Source organism: Cetorhinus maximus, chromosome 17 (genome assembly GCF_964194155.1).
Source record: "Cetorhinus maximus chromosome 17, sCetMax3.hap1.1, whole genome shotgun sequence".
Lineage (NCBI taxonomy): Eukaryota > Metazoa > Chordata > Chondrichthyes > Lamniformes > Cetorhinidae > Cetorhinus > Cetorhinus maximus.
In genome coordinates, this window is record NC_135895.1 from 36,909,465 (window position 1) to 36,923,699 (window position 14,235).

Consider the following 14,235-nt stretch of genomic DNA (forward strand, 5'->3'; position numbering starts at 1 on the left):
CCAGTATCGGTAAGAGTGACCACCGCATAAAAATTGTGGAGAAAACATCCCGCGTTCACATTGAGGATACCCTCCATCGTGTTGTGTGGCACTACCACTGTGTTAAATGGGATAGATTTCGAGCAGATGTCGCAACTCAAGACTGGGCATCCATCAGGCATTGTGGGCCATCTGCAGTAGCAGAATTGTACATGAACACAATCTGTAACCTCATGGCCCAGCAAATCCCCCACTTTGCCATTATCATCAAGCCAGGGGATCAACCCTGTTTCAATGAAGAGTGCAGGAGGGCATGCCAGGAGCAGCACCAGGCATATCCAAAAGTGAGTGTCAACCTAGTAACACAGGACTACTTGCATGCCAAACAGCATAAGCAGCAAATGATAGACTGAACTAAGCGATCCCACAACCAAAGGATCAGATTTATGCTCTGCATGCCTGCCCATCCAGCTGTGAATGGTGGTGGACAATTAAACAAATCACTGGAGGAGGAAGCTCCACAAATATCCCCATCCTCAATGATGGAGGAGCCCAGCACTTCATTGCATAAAATAAGGCTGAAGCATTCGCAACAATCTTCAGCCAGAAGTGCCGAATGGATGATCCATCTCAGCCTTCTCCGGAGGTCTCCAGCAACACAGTTGCCGGTCTTTAGCCAATTCGATTCACTCCACGTGATATCAAGAAACAGCTGAAGGCACTGGATACTGAAAAGGCTATGGTCCCTGACAATATTCTGGCAATAATACTGAAAATTTGTGCTATAGAACTTGCCGGGCCACTAGCCTAACTGTTCCAGTACAATTACAACACTGACATCTAACTACATGGAAAATTGCCCAGGTATGTCCTGTACTCAAAAAGCAGGACAAATTCAACCCGGCCAACTACTGCCCCTTCAGTCTACTCTCGATCATCAGTAAAGTAATGGAAGGGGTCATCAACAGTGCTATCAAGCGGCACTTGCTTAGCAATAACCTGCTCACTAATGCCCAGTTTGGGTTTCGCCAGGACCACTCAGCTCCTGACATCATTACATCCTTTGTACAAACATCGATAAAAGAGCTGAACTCTTGCAGTGAGGTGAGGGTGACTGCCCTTGACACCGAGGCAGCATTTGATCGAGTGTGGCATTAAGGAGCCCTAGCAAAACTGGAGTCAATGGGAATTGGGGGAAAACTCTCCGCTGGTTGGAGTCATACCTAGCACAAAGGAAGATGGTTGTGGTTGTTGCAGGTCAGTCATCTCAGCTACAGGACATCACTGCAGGAGTTCCTCAGGGTAATGTCCGAGGCCCAACCACCTTCAGCTGCTTTATCAATGACCTTCCTTCTATCATTGGTCAGAAGTGGGGATGTTTGCTAATGATTGCACAATGTTCAGCACCATTCGAGACTCCTCAGATACTGAAGCAGTCTATGTCCAAATGCAGCAAGACCTGGACAACATCCAGGCTTTGGCAGACAAGTGGCAAGTAACATTTGCGCCACACAAGTATCAGGCAATGACCATCTCAAACATGAGAGAATCCAGCCATCGCCCCTTGATATTCAATGGCATTACCCACTGGATCTCTCACTCTCAACATCCTGGGGATTATCATTGACCAGAAACTGAACTGGTCTAGCCATATTTTTACTGTGGCTACAAGAGCAGATCAGAGGCTAGGAATCATGCGACGAGTAACTCACGTCCTTACTCCCCAAATCCTGTCCACCATCTACAAGGCACAAGTCAGGAGTGCAATGGAATACTCCCTACTTGCCTGGTTGAGTGCAGCTCCCACAATACTGAAGAAGCTGGACACCGTCCAGGACAAAGCAGCCCGCTTGATTGGCACCACATCCACAAACAGTCACTCCCTCCACCACCAACTCTCAGTAGCAGCAGTGTGCACCATCTACAAGATGCATTGCAGTAATTCACCAAGGCTCCTTAGATAGCACTTTCCAAACTCATGACCACTGCCACCTAGAAGGACAAGGGCAGCAGATAGATGGAAACACCACCACCTGGAAGCTCCCCTCCAAGTAACTCACCATCCTAACTTGGAAATATATCGCCATTCCTTCACTGTCGCTGGGTCAAAATCCTGGAGTTCCCTTCCTAACAGCACTGTGGGTATACCTACACTACATGACCTGCAACGGTTCAAGAAGGCAAATCACCACCACCTTCTCAAGGGTAACCAGGGATGGGCAATAAATGGAAGCCCACATCTATGAATGAATAAAAAAAACTAACAAATTTTAAGAGGGTAAGAGCTGTTTTACTTTCATGAAGGCTTCTTTTTGGTTTTTCCCAAAACCATTGCTGATTTTTCCTTAGCAGTGGATGTGAAGGAGCTAGAACTGTGGATAAATTTGGTAGAAATCAGCCATAATAATTTATCATCCCTAAAAATGAATGAAGTTCAGAGGTGCTCTTGGGTACGGGTGCCTCTCATTGCTTTAGCCTTCTCTTCAACCGGGTGTAACCCTTGCGTATCTAAATGACTTCATTTGCTTGAAAAGTGCATTTTTCCTTCTTCAGGCGCACTCCTGCTTCTAAAAATCATTTCAGGACTTCTTCTAGGTTAGCCAAGTGTTCCTTTTCTGTGAATCCAGTTATCACACAACCTGAGGAAGTCCCTATAGTAAGCTCTCCATTGCCCCCTGAAAAATGACACAGGTTGAGGAAACATTGAAGGGCAGGCGTGTATATTGATATAACCCTTTGTGGGTATTTAAGGCTGTGAATTCCTGGGAGGCATCATTCAGCTCCAGTTGCTGATATGTATGACTCATGTCAAGCAGTATTTTTGTTGTCCCTCCTGCTAGTTTGGCATATAGGTCTTCAATCTTGGGAATTGGGTACCTGTGCACTTTGGCTGTTCTGTTGACCATTAATGTACAGTCCTCACTGATCTGGATGGTGTGGTCTGGTTTAAGGACAGGGGCTGTGGGTGCTGCCCACCCTGAGAACTAAACCACTTGTATGACACTAAGCCTCTCTAGCTGGTTCAGCTCAGCGTAAACCTTCTCTCTCAGGGCGTATGGCATTGGCCTTGCTTTTAAGAAGCGAGGGGTTGCTCCTGGGTCCACGTAAATCTTGGCCTGTAGGCCTTGGATTTTTCCCAGTTCTTTGAAGACTTTTTTAGCAGCTCTGGTAGTCTACCTGCTCAAAACTGGAAGATTTCGGACCAGTTTAATTTAATCTCTTTCAACCAATCACACCCTAGAAGGCTTGGCCCTTCACCTTCTACCACCATCACTGGTAGCTGTGCCGATTGGTGTCTATAATAATGGATGCTCTGGCGACACCTTTCACTTGGATTTCTTCGCCTGTGTATGTTTTCAACTTGGCAGATGTTTGTTCCAAATTTAATTGTTGATCACCTTTATTTAAATATCTGTAAGTGTGTTCTCCTATTACAGTAGTAGAATCACCCGTGTCTACTTCCATTTTTAATAGTTTACCATTCACTTGCACCGTAACAAATATTGGCTCTGTCTTCCCAACTTTCATGTTGAATAATAAATAAATGTCAGAATTGGTTGTTTCTGACTCTTCGACACAACAGTCATCATTGGACTTCATTTGTTGTTTGGAGGCCTGTTTATATCTCGCTTTGCACTGCCTAATTATGTGTCCACTTCTGTGACAAAAATAACATTTTTTTTTAAACTGCCAATTGCTAAAAGACTAATTGTTTCCATGTCGATGAAAATTATTTTTTGATTTAGTTGCTAAGCTAATTTTTTGGTTAGTGGGGGCTATTTCCCGCTTTGCGGTGCAGTCCTGGCTTTTCGTGCCACATTCAGCTGACTGTTCCCACCCAATTAGGAGAACGGTGCCATTTTGCGCCCCTTGACTTTCTTATGAATACCTTACAGCACTTTCCATCGCCAGCACTATTTCTAATGCTTTCTTAAAATCAAGATTCACTTCAGCCAGCAATCTTTGCTGAATATTGTCTTCCTGCATACCACATACTAAACAATTTCAGAGCATGTCATTCAGGGTATCACCAAAATCACAATATTCCATTAGTTGTTTTTACTTTGCCGTGCAGGTAGCAATAGTCTCCCCTGGGGCTCTATTCCGTGAATTGAACCTGAACCTCTGCATGGTGACTGAGGGCTTGGGTTGAAAGATCTAATAATTCATTGAAAGTCTTCAAATCTGGGGCACTGGGGGCTGTCAATCTTCGAATTAAACTGTCGGTCTTACTCCCACAAATACTCAGGAGAATTGCTCTCCTCGTTTCCTCCCCCGTGATTTTGTTTGCTTGAAAGAAGAATGCAAGACGTTCTATATATTGAGACCAATCATCCATGGCTGGCTCAAAGGGATCAATACTGCCAAACTGTGGCATTTTAGATGAGTATATCTTCTTTTATTTTGAATGAACTTAGATACTCACAATTGCTGGGCAAGGTGCAGTTTGCTATAGAGTTGATCTTCAGACAACTTTTTGTGTGGAAACATTTAATTTTTTTTACAAGACAACAGCAGCAATTACAGTTGTGCATCAAACTCCATAACTAAAGAAGATATCCCCTGTAGAGGTTCCCCGCGCTGCTAACACATTGGTTTACACAAATCATGTGATTTTACAGCACAGGATTATTCTTAAAGCTAGAGTCCAACATTTCTCAAAACTATAATTAGTACATGCACCCTCTTTAAAATTGTACAATTTAGTTTACTTTTCCTCCCTCATTCCTCTCAATAAAATAGATCACTTCACACATCTATGTTACATTTCAACTACATTACCCATGTGTCTGCCCATTTCATTATTCTATGTCCACCTGAAATCTGTAACTGTCCTTGCTATTTACTACATTTTCGTGTTATCTTAAACTTTGTAATTATACTCAGTATACCGAAGACCAGGTCATTAATGTATATCAGAAAGAGCAGAGGTAACAACACCACTATGTACTTTCCTCAAGCCTGAAAAACAAAGGTTCACCATGACTCTTTGCTTTCTGCCCTGTGGCCAATTTCATATCCATGTCGCCTCTGCCCTTTTGATCCATGGGCTTCAATTTTACGAACAAACCTTTATGCGCGTCATAGGTACAAGAATAGGCCATTTAGCTCCTCGAACCTGTTCTGCTTTTCACTGACACATGCCTGATCTGCGACCAAACTCCATCAACCATCCTTTGCTCCATCTTTGGGTCACAAAAATCTATCAATCTGTTTAGCTGATGCTTTGTCATGAAGCCTTTTGAAAGGCCACACTGCCCTCATCAACCCTCTCTGATTTGCCTTTAACAATCCATGCTAGCTTTCATTCATTAAGCCATATTTTCCAAGTGTCAATTAATTTTGTTTGATATTTGAAATTATGAAAGCGTGGGACAGAGTAGATAGGAAGAGCCTATTACACTGGTTATAGGGACATGAATATAAGATTAATGTAAGCAATTTAGGACTGAAAACAGGAGAAACATTTTACTCACAGGCTTATGAGCCTGTGGAATATACTGCTGGAGTTAGCCAGGGAGGTAGAGATCATTTCAACTTTCAAGGATAGGTTAGATGGATGGTTGATGGAAAGGAGAGTAAAGAGCTATGGGAACAAGTAGGATGCATCGGATTATGGCTACTGCTTGCCTGGCAGATGAATACCAACCATAGACTGCTTGGGCTCAACAAGCTGCTTCCATGCTGCAATTTCCATGTGATAGGTAATTATTATTGATCTGGTCTTTAGTCTGTTGGACATATTTTAAAATCTCACTCTTGATAAAAGATCATGGTACTGTAACAATCTTGCCCATGAGAGAAAGCATTTGAAGTCAATGAAGTACCTTCTCTTATTTAAGTGTTGAACTGTTGTTGAAATGAGGCAGCCAATTTGTGCACAACAAAGTCCTGCAGACAGTAACGTGATAATAACAAGATAATCTGGTTTTAGTGACATTGGTTGAGGGATAAATATTGGCAGGACACCATGGAGAAACCCCCTGCTCTTCTTTAAAATAGTGCCATAGGATATTTTGTGTCCATCTGAGAGGGAAAGCAAGGCCTCGGTTTAACATTTCATGCAGAAGACCCCTCTAACGTTATACTCCCTCAGTGCTACATTGAAGTGTTAACCTGGATTATGTGCTAAATGGGATTTGAACCCACAACCTGCTGACTCAGAAGCAAGAGTGCTACCCACTGGGCTGCAGCTGACGCCATAATTCCTCATTTTCTAGGAATTATCCAAATGTTCAGAAAGCATGGTTATAATCAATTGTGATGAGCCCAGTGAAAATTGCTGCTAATTTAAATTTAATTTACGTCAATGATGTAGGACATCTAATTTTTCAGGAGTATTCTAGCAATGAGTCACGTTATCAAAGTTAATTTTGGCAAATTAGTTATTACCCAAAAGACGGATAAGTGGGACACATTGTAACATTATGTATAGGCTGCATATAGAGCACCTACTTAGTATTACTAAATTTCTAAACTGCAGGAATTTGTTTGTATTATGTGCTACTGCAGCTCAGTGAAATTTGTCTTGGTTTGCACTAAGTGCGTAATGTGGTTTTTTGCACCCACTGCAAACTTCATGGCTTGCATGACAAGGGTTAATAATGAATTTTGGCACCATTTTCCCTGCCTTCCTCTGATTGTTCCATCTTATGTATCTTGGTCAGGAAAAAGAACAAATAGACTATAAGATGTGCTGTAGCTGCTGAGCAGGTCAGGCAGCATTTGTGGAGAGAGAACCAGAGTTAACAGCCTGAGTTTTAACCGTCCGACCTGCTCGCAGCGAGGGTGGCCGGCAGCACATCGGGAAACCCATATTTGTCAGTGGGTTTTTAACACATTTGAAGCTGAGCTCCGGGTTTCTGGACTGATTAAAGCATATGAGTCTGATGATGACTTGCATCAGTCGTTTTAGCACCATTATTTAAAGGAAACCTGCTAGGATCTGAATCGAAGGATTATCAAAGTGGCATAACAGAGCCAGAAACTTTACAGATACAGTATGAACGTGGAAATGCAGCACCACACTTCTCAGTGTATTCCCGGACATCAATTTGCAGGTTGTAAAGGCTCGCAGGGAGATTCTATTCCCAGCAGACAGGAGAAAGAACGCTGCTGGAGAGAACAAGCATGCATGGCTGGAAATGGCCAAAGAAGTCAGCGGCAGGGCTGTGATGCCTCACTCTCTGCTAGAAACAGTGCCGTAAGAAGTTTAATGACCTGGTCAGAGCAGGAAAGGTGACTAGCATGCCACATTCAAATAGAAACCCTTCACTATGCCTTTGGCTGCACATCACTTCTCAGACCAGCTAGGTGGCAGGTGGACACATCCATCTCTGTTGAGGCATCTCCTCATATCCCTATCTGAACAGCCACTACTTAGACTCATCCTCATCTTAGAGCAATTTCACACTCAGGGGGAGGCAATGCATAGTGGTATTGTCACTGGACTAGTAATCCAGAGACCCAGGGTAACCCTCTGGGGACCCGGGTTCAAAACCCGCCACAGCAGATGGTTGAATTTGAATTGAATAAAAAACCTGGAATTAAAAGTCTAATAATGACCATGAAACCATTGTCGATTGTTGTAAAAACCCACCTACTTCACGAATGTCCTTTAGGGAAGGAAATCTGCTGTCCTTGTCTGGTCTGGTCTACATGTGACAGCAATGTGGTTGACTCTTAAATGCCTCTGAGATGGCTTAGTAATTGTATCAAACTGCTACAAAGTCTCAAAAAAGGAATGAAACCTCCTAGCATTGACCTAGGCACCAGAAACGACAAGGGCGAACACAGCCCTGTCGACCTTGCAAAGTCCTCCTTACTGACATCTGAGGGCTCGTGCCAAAATTGGGAGAGCTGTCTCACAGATTAGTCATCCTCACAGAATCATATCTTACAGATAATGCCCCAGGCACCACCATTACCATCCCTGGATATGTTCTCAACAGTGGTATATAATTGGGATGGAGTTGTCCTGGGAATCCTCAACATCGACTCCGGACCCCAGGGAGTCACATCAGGTCAAACATGGGCAAGGAAATCTCCTGCTGATTACCATGTACCGCCCTCCCTCAGCTGATGAATCAGTGCTCCTCCATGTTGAGCACCACTTAGAGGAAGCACTGAGGGTTGCAAGGACGCAGAATGTACTCTGGGTGGGGGACTTCCATCACCAAGAGTGGCTCAGTAGCACCACTACTGACCGAGCTAGCTGAATCCTAAAGGACATAGCTGCTAAACTGGGTTTGCGGCTGCTGGTGAGGGAACCAACAAGAAGAAAAAACATACTTGATCTCATCCTTGCTTGCTGCAAATGCATCTGTCCTTGACAATATCGGTAGGAGTGATCACCGCACAGTCATTGTGGACACGAAGTCCCGCCTTCACATTGAGGATACTCTCCATCGTGTTGTGTGGCGCAACCACCGTGTTAAATGGGATAGATTTCTAACAGATCTAGCAACTCGAGACCATCAGCAGAAGCAGAATTGTACTCGAATACAATCTGTAAGCTCGTGGCCCAGCATATCCCCCACTCTACCATTACCATCAAGCCAGGGGATCAACCCTGGTTCAATGAAGAGTGCAGGAGGGCATGCCAGGAGCAGCACCAGGCATACCTAAAAATGAGGTATCAACCTAGTGAAGCTATAACACAGGACTTCTTACATGCCAAGCAGCATAAGCAGCAAATATTAGACAGGGCTTAGTGATCCCACAACCAACGGATAAGATCTAAGCTCTGCAGTCCTGCCACATCCAGTCGTGAATGGTGGTGGATAATTAAACAACTCACTGGAGGACGAGACTCCACAAATATCCCCATCCTCAAAGATGGGGGAGCCCAGCACATCAGTGCAAAAGATAAGGCTGAAGCATTTGCTATAATCTTCAGCCAGAAGTGCCAAGTGGAAGATCCATCTCAGCCTCTTCCGGAGGTCTCCAGCATCACAGATGCCAGTCTTCAGCCAATTCACTTCACTCCATGTGATATCTAGAAACAGCTGAAGGCACTCAAAGCGCAAAGGCTATGGGTCCTGACAATATTCCAGCAAGAGGACTGAGGCCTTGTGCTCCAGAACTTGCCATGCCCCTAGCCAAGCTGTTCCAGTACAGCTACAACACTGACATCTACCCAACTACATGGAAAATTGTCCAGGTGTGTCCTGTGCACAAAAAGCAGGACAAATAAAACCCTGCCAGTTACGGCCCCATTAGTCTCCTCTCAATCATCAGTAAAGTAATGCAAGGGGTCATCAACAGTGCTATCAAGCAGCACATGCTTAGCAATAACCTGCTCACAGATGCCCAGCTTGGGTTCCACCAGGGACACTCAGCTCCTGAGGTGATTACAGCCTTTGTTCAAACATGGACAAAAGAGCTGAACTCCTGAGGTGAGGTTAGAGTGACTGCCCTTTACCTCAAGGCAGCATTTGACTGAGTGTGGTATCAAGGACCCCGAGCAAAACTGGAGTCAATGGGAATCAGGGAGGAAACTCTGCGCTGGTTGGAGTCATACCTAGCACAAATGAAGATGGTTGTGGTTGTTGATCAATCATCTCAGTTCCAGGACATCGCTGCAGGAGTTCCTCAGGGTAGTGTCCTAGGCCCAACCATCTTCAGCTGCTTCATCAATGACCTTCCTTCCATCATAAGGTCAGAAGTGGGGACGTTCGCTGATGATTGCACAATGTTCAGCACCATTTGCAACTCCTTAGATACTGAAGCAGTTCATGTCCAAATGCAGCAAGACCTGGACAATATCCAGGCTTGGCCTCACAAGTAACATTCACGCCACACAAGTGCCAAGCAATAACCATCTCTAACAAGATAGGATCTAACTATCGCCCCTTGATATTCAATGGCATTACCATCACTGAATCCCCCAATATCAACATTCTGGGGGTTACCATTGACCAGAAACTGAACTGGACTAGCCATATAATTACTGTGGCTACAAGAGCAGGTCTGGGGTTAGAAATCCTGCGAGGAGTAACTCACCTCCTGACTACCCAAAGCCTGTCCACCATCTACAAGGCACAAGTCAGGAGTGTGATGGAATACTCCCCACTTCCCTGGATGAGTGCAGCTCCTACAACACTCAAGAAGCTGGACACCGTCCAGGACAAAGCAGCTTGCTTGATTGGCACCATATCCACAAACATTCACTGCCTCCACCACCGACACATAGTAGCAGCAGTGTGTACCATTTACAAGATGCACTGCAGGAATTCAGCAAGGCTCCTTAGACAGCACCTTCCAAACCCACGACCACTATCATCTAGAAGGACAAGAACAGCAAATAGATGGGAACACTACCACCTGCAAGTTCCCCTCTAAGTCACTCACCATCCTGACTTGGAAATATATCGCTGTTCCTTCACTGTCACTGCGTCAAAATCCTAGAACTCCCTTCGCAACAGCACTGTGGGTATACCTACATCAAAAGGGCTGCAATGGTTCAAGAAGGCAGGTCACCACCACCTTCTCAAGGGCAACTAGGAATGGGTAATGAATGTTGGCCCAGCCAGCGAAGCCCACATCCGATGAATGAATAAAAAACAATCACAGTGGCCCAAGAGAAAGAGCGCAGAACAGCAGGCAGTGGCAGAGAACTGGAGGTGGCATTGCCGTCATCACCACCTTATCAGCTGCAGACGACGTGACAGCGATGGACACATGGACTCAGCATGCTTTGCCATTGGCGATGGAGAGATGGGGGCACCTCAGCTTCCTGATGACAGAATCAAGTATAACACAGGCACATGGCATATGATGCTCATTCTTGTAGACTTTGTCAGCAGCCACTGAAGTATGGTGATCTGCACAAAGATGACAGAGCCCTCTTATCTTGTTAGTCGTAATTCATGTTTTTCATTTACCATAGGTCCTACAAGTGTCTATCAAGTGGTGGTGCTAGAGGGCAATGATGAGTCCTCAGAGGAGGTCATTTGCTCTCAAGACACATGAATTGTGCTCCCTTCACCAGCTCAAATACACTCGCACCTCATGGGGCCGCCAAGACATGTAATTGGGTTGTCCCTTGGAGAAGCACACATCACAAATGAGCAGGAGCAGGTGCTGGAGACAGGGGCAGCAGTGAAGAGCCCTTGTTTGAGGGAGCAAAAACTCTCCAAGGTCCACTCAGTTGGACGCAGATGCTGAGCTTCAGGGGCAGTATATAGAGCGGACTATTCTGGAACAGCTGCAGAAAATGTGTGAAGTCTTGTCAGCCTTTCCAGAGGCACTGTGCATAATTGGAGGAGTCATCTTTAGCACGATTGCAGTGATGTTTCAGATCTTCACACTGATGTCTATATCCATGGAAAGAGTGGCCACCTGCGTGAAGCATCAGATGTGACAGGCAACTGAGTGTTTGTTGGCCTTCATCAGTGGTCTGTGCACTCAGACTGGCACCTTTAGCAGAATTGAGGAAAACCTCACCTGGGCTGCTCAGTGCCCCATTGAAGCACAGCAAAGTGCTCTCCAGCTCTTGGCTAGCAGGAACATGCGGGTCAACTGAGAGGAAATGACACATGTAAATGTGGAATCTGCCCAAAATGTATACACTCCAGATCCCTTGTCTCATCCTGCAGTCAGAGCCCTGCATGATGCCCTCTGCCCCAATGGTTAAGTCTGTCCCTACGCTGGTGCAGGTGGGTCAGTTTCTGGCGACGTCTTTACATGCTTCAAAACCCAGAGGATGAGAGCATTTCAGCAGTCAGAGCAGGGATATGAGCAGGCTGCTTCTAGCTATGCTTAAACCACAGGGATTATTCCACCTAGGAGTCATAGAAAAAGGAAGAGTAAAGATTTGTAGTTGCACCTTGATGTTCGTTATAGTTAAATTGTCACATTTCTGTTTAATGATTTCAGCCACAAACTTTATTTGAAAGCTCCATTGTCCTCTCCATCCCATTTTTTTCCTGCCGCCTTGTGAAGAATGGTATGACATTAAAGTTGAGCAATGGGTGTCTGTGAAAGGGATGAATTGTTGATTGTGGGACTCCTTTGTTCTAGGCAGAGATGGACAAGCATTTCGGCTTGAGGGTCACATCTGCGTATGGAAATTTAATGGCTGACTATAAATGTCCAAGAATCGAACAATTCATGTTCAAACAGAAACAACATAATTTTGTTTAAAAATCACCACTGTGTTAAAATAATACTATTGGGCACTGCCTCCAATAGCCCTGACCCACATCACAAATATCCTTCATACTTGTAAACAAAAGTATTTTTAAAAAACTAAAACTAAAATTCTAGTATTTAAATGCCCAAAATTATCTTTCTGAGGCTTGCTGGCAACAGCATCCAGGCGATTGCTGGTGACTCCTAAGCAATCCGAGAGATTTGGCAACGCAACTCCAAAAGTTAACAGCAGTTTCCTGTAAAAGAAAGACAGGGATGCAGCTGTTGCTGAAAATAAACTAAACCATATATAGCAATAATGATTTGTAGCAGTCAGAATAATGTGTGTGAGGGAATTCTCCAACAGACTTTTTATATAACCAGGGCTCACATCTTTCTACTCATATCCGCACTGGCATTTCCTGCCCAAATTCACTTCACTCTCCATCATTCTCCTCAGAATTTAATTCAATTATGAATTTTCTCCTTAAAATAAGAAAAATATTCTCCTCAAGGAGCATCCGAGCTGCAGAGCTGCTGTCGTCATGAAAATCCACCAAAATCTCAATGGCCATTTGCAACCCCACTGTTGGATAAGGCCCATCAGAACAGGCAGAGATACAACCATGTAGTAGAGGAATCTTCAAGAGCAATTCTGGGATTTCAAGTGCAGAAAGGAACCCTTGCTCCCCGCTCATTTCCCTCCCAAACTCCTCAGTAGTTTTACCCTGTGCCTAGGCTGGTTGGAAATTATGTCTGGCTTCCCTCATGGAAGAGACAAACATGACAGACCAAAACTCCCGAGGTGCAAGGCAGCTTGAAGGCTGGATGAAAATCTTCCACAGGCTGGATGTGGCCCGTGGGCCGTAGTTTTCCCACCCCTCTGCAAGGGATTCAGTTGGGGTAGGGTCAGTTGATGGGGCCCACAGTAGGTTCAAAATTAGTCTGTTAGATAGCTGCACTGCCTCATATTAACAAAGCATGCCTGAATAAGTCTGTCCCAAGCATCCCTGGCAGCAAGCTATATGGCAACAGGTGCCATCACCACATCAGGCCCCTCCTCTTACTCCTCCTGTTGCTCCTCCTTCAAAGGTGCTAGGAGCTGGGAAGGCTGGCAAAATTATGTAGAAAGGAGTCAGGGACTTGCCTGATATTTTCCCACCGTCGTGTTATTTTGCCAATGACATGCAAGGTAGCATATCAGCTGCCCACCTGGAGCCCAATAAGCCACTTAAATGGCACTTCTACAGGCATTTTGCCCACATCAGGGAGATGGGGTGCCGCCACCGAGTGAGGAAATACGAATGAAGCCTGGCAGCCTCCCATCAGGCTCCAGGTAGAGGAATGCCCTCTGTAGTAATTATAGTTTTATTTAGTGTGTAGTTTACCTTTAAGAATAATACTTGTTAGATCACATGCTCTGTAGTAACCAATAGGAGAGTTGTGCGGGCTACCTCAGCAGGCAGTGTAAAGTTAGAGTTGGAGTTGAAAGCACATGTGTATTTGCTGCTGAGTACATTGTAAATAAACTTAGTGTTTCCATCCAAGAAGTGTCTGCAGATCAACTCTATCATTAATAGTACAACTCGGCCGCCCTACAACAAACTGGCGATGAGGATAAAACAGGATTGAATAGAAGAAGTCAAGTTGCAAAAAAAATCGGCACTGTACCTCACCCATTAGAATTGAAGAAGTTATCTCCTCTCAAAATGCCACAATTAGGGAGAATTGACCCTTCTGAACCTACCACAGACGATTGGTCTCAATACATAGAACGCCTCATGTTCTTTTTTCAAATGAATGAGATGATGAGGGAACAGAAGAGGCGAGCGACCCCCTTGAGTACTTGTGGGAGCAAAACCTACAGCTTGATTCAAAGTTTGATGGCACTCAGTGCCGAAGAATTTCAATGAATTGGTGGGCCTCGTGAAAGGTCACTTTCAACCCAACCACTCAGTCACAATGCAGGGTTCACGTTTAATTCTCAAAATAGAGCCCCGTCTGAGACAATTGCATGCTACATGCAAATTTGAAGCAGCCAATGGAACATTGTTAGCTCGGTACGACTCTGAATGATATGTTCAGAGATCATTTAGTGTGTGGTGTGAAAGAGGACTCTAT

At 44.7% G+C, this 14,235-nt stretch overlaps 1 protein-coding gene across 3 annotated transcripts in view; it reads left to right on the forward strand.

The window, feature by feature from the left end:
* LOC144692325 (ERI1 exoribonuclease 3-like) overlaps positions 1-14,235 on the forward strand; it is a 443,641-nt gene that overhangs the window by 105,943 nt on the left and 323,463 nt on the right. The window lies entirely within an intron of this gene.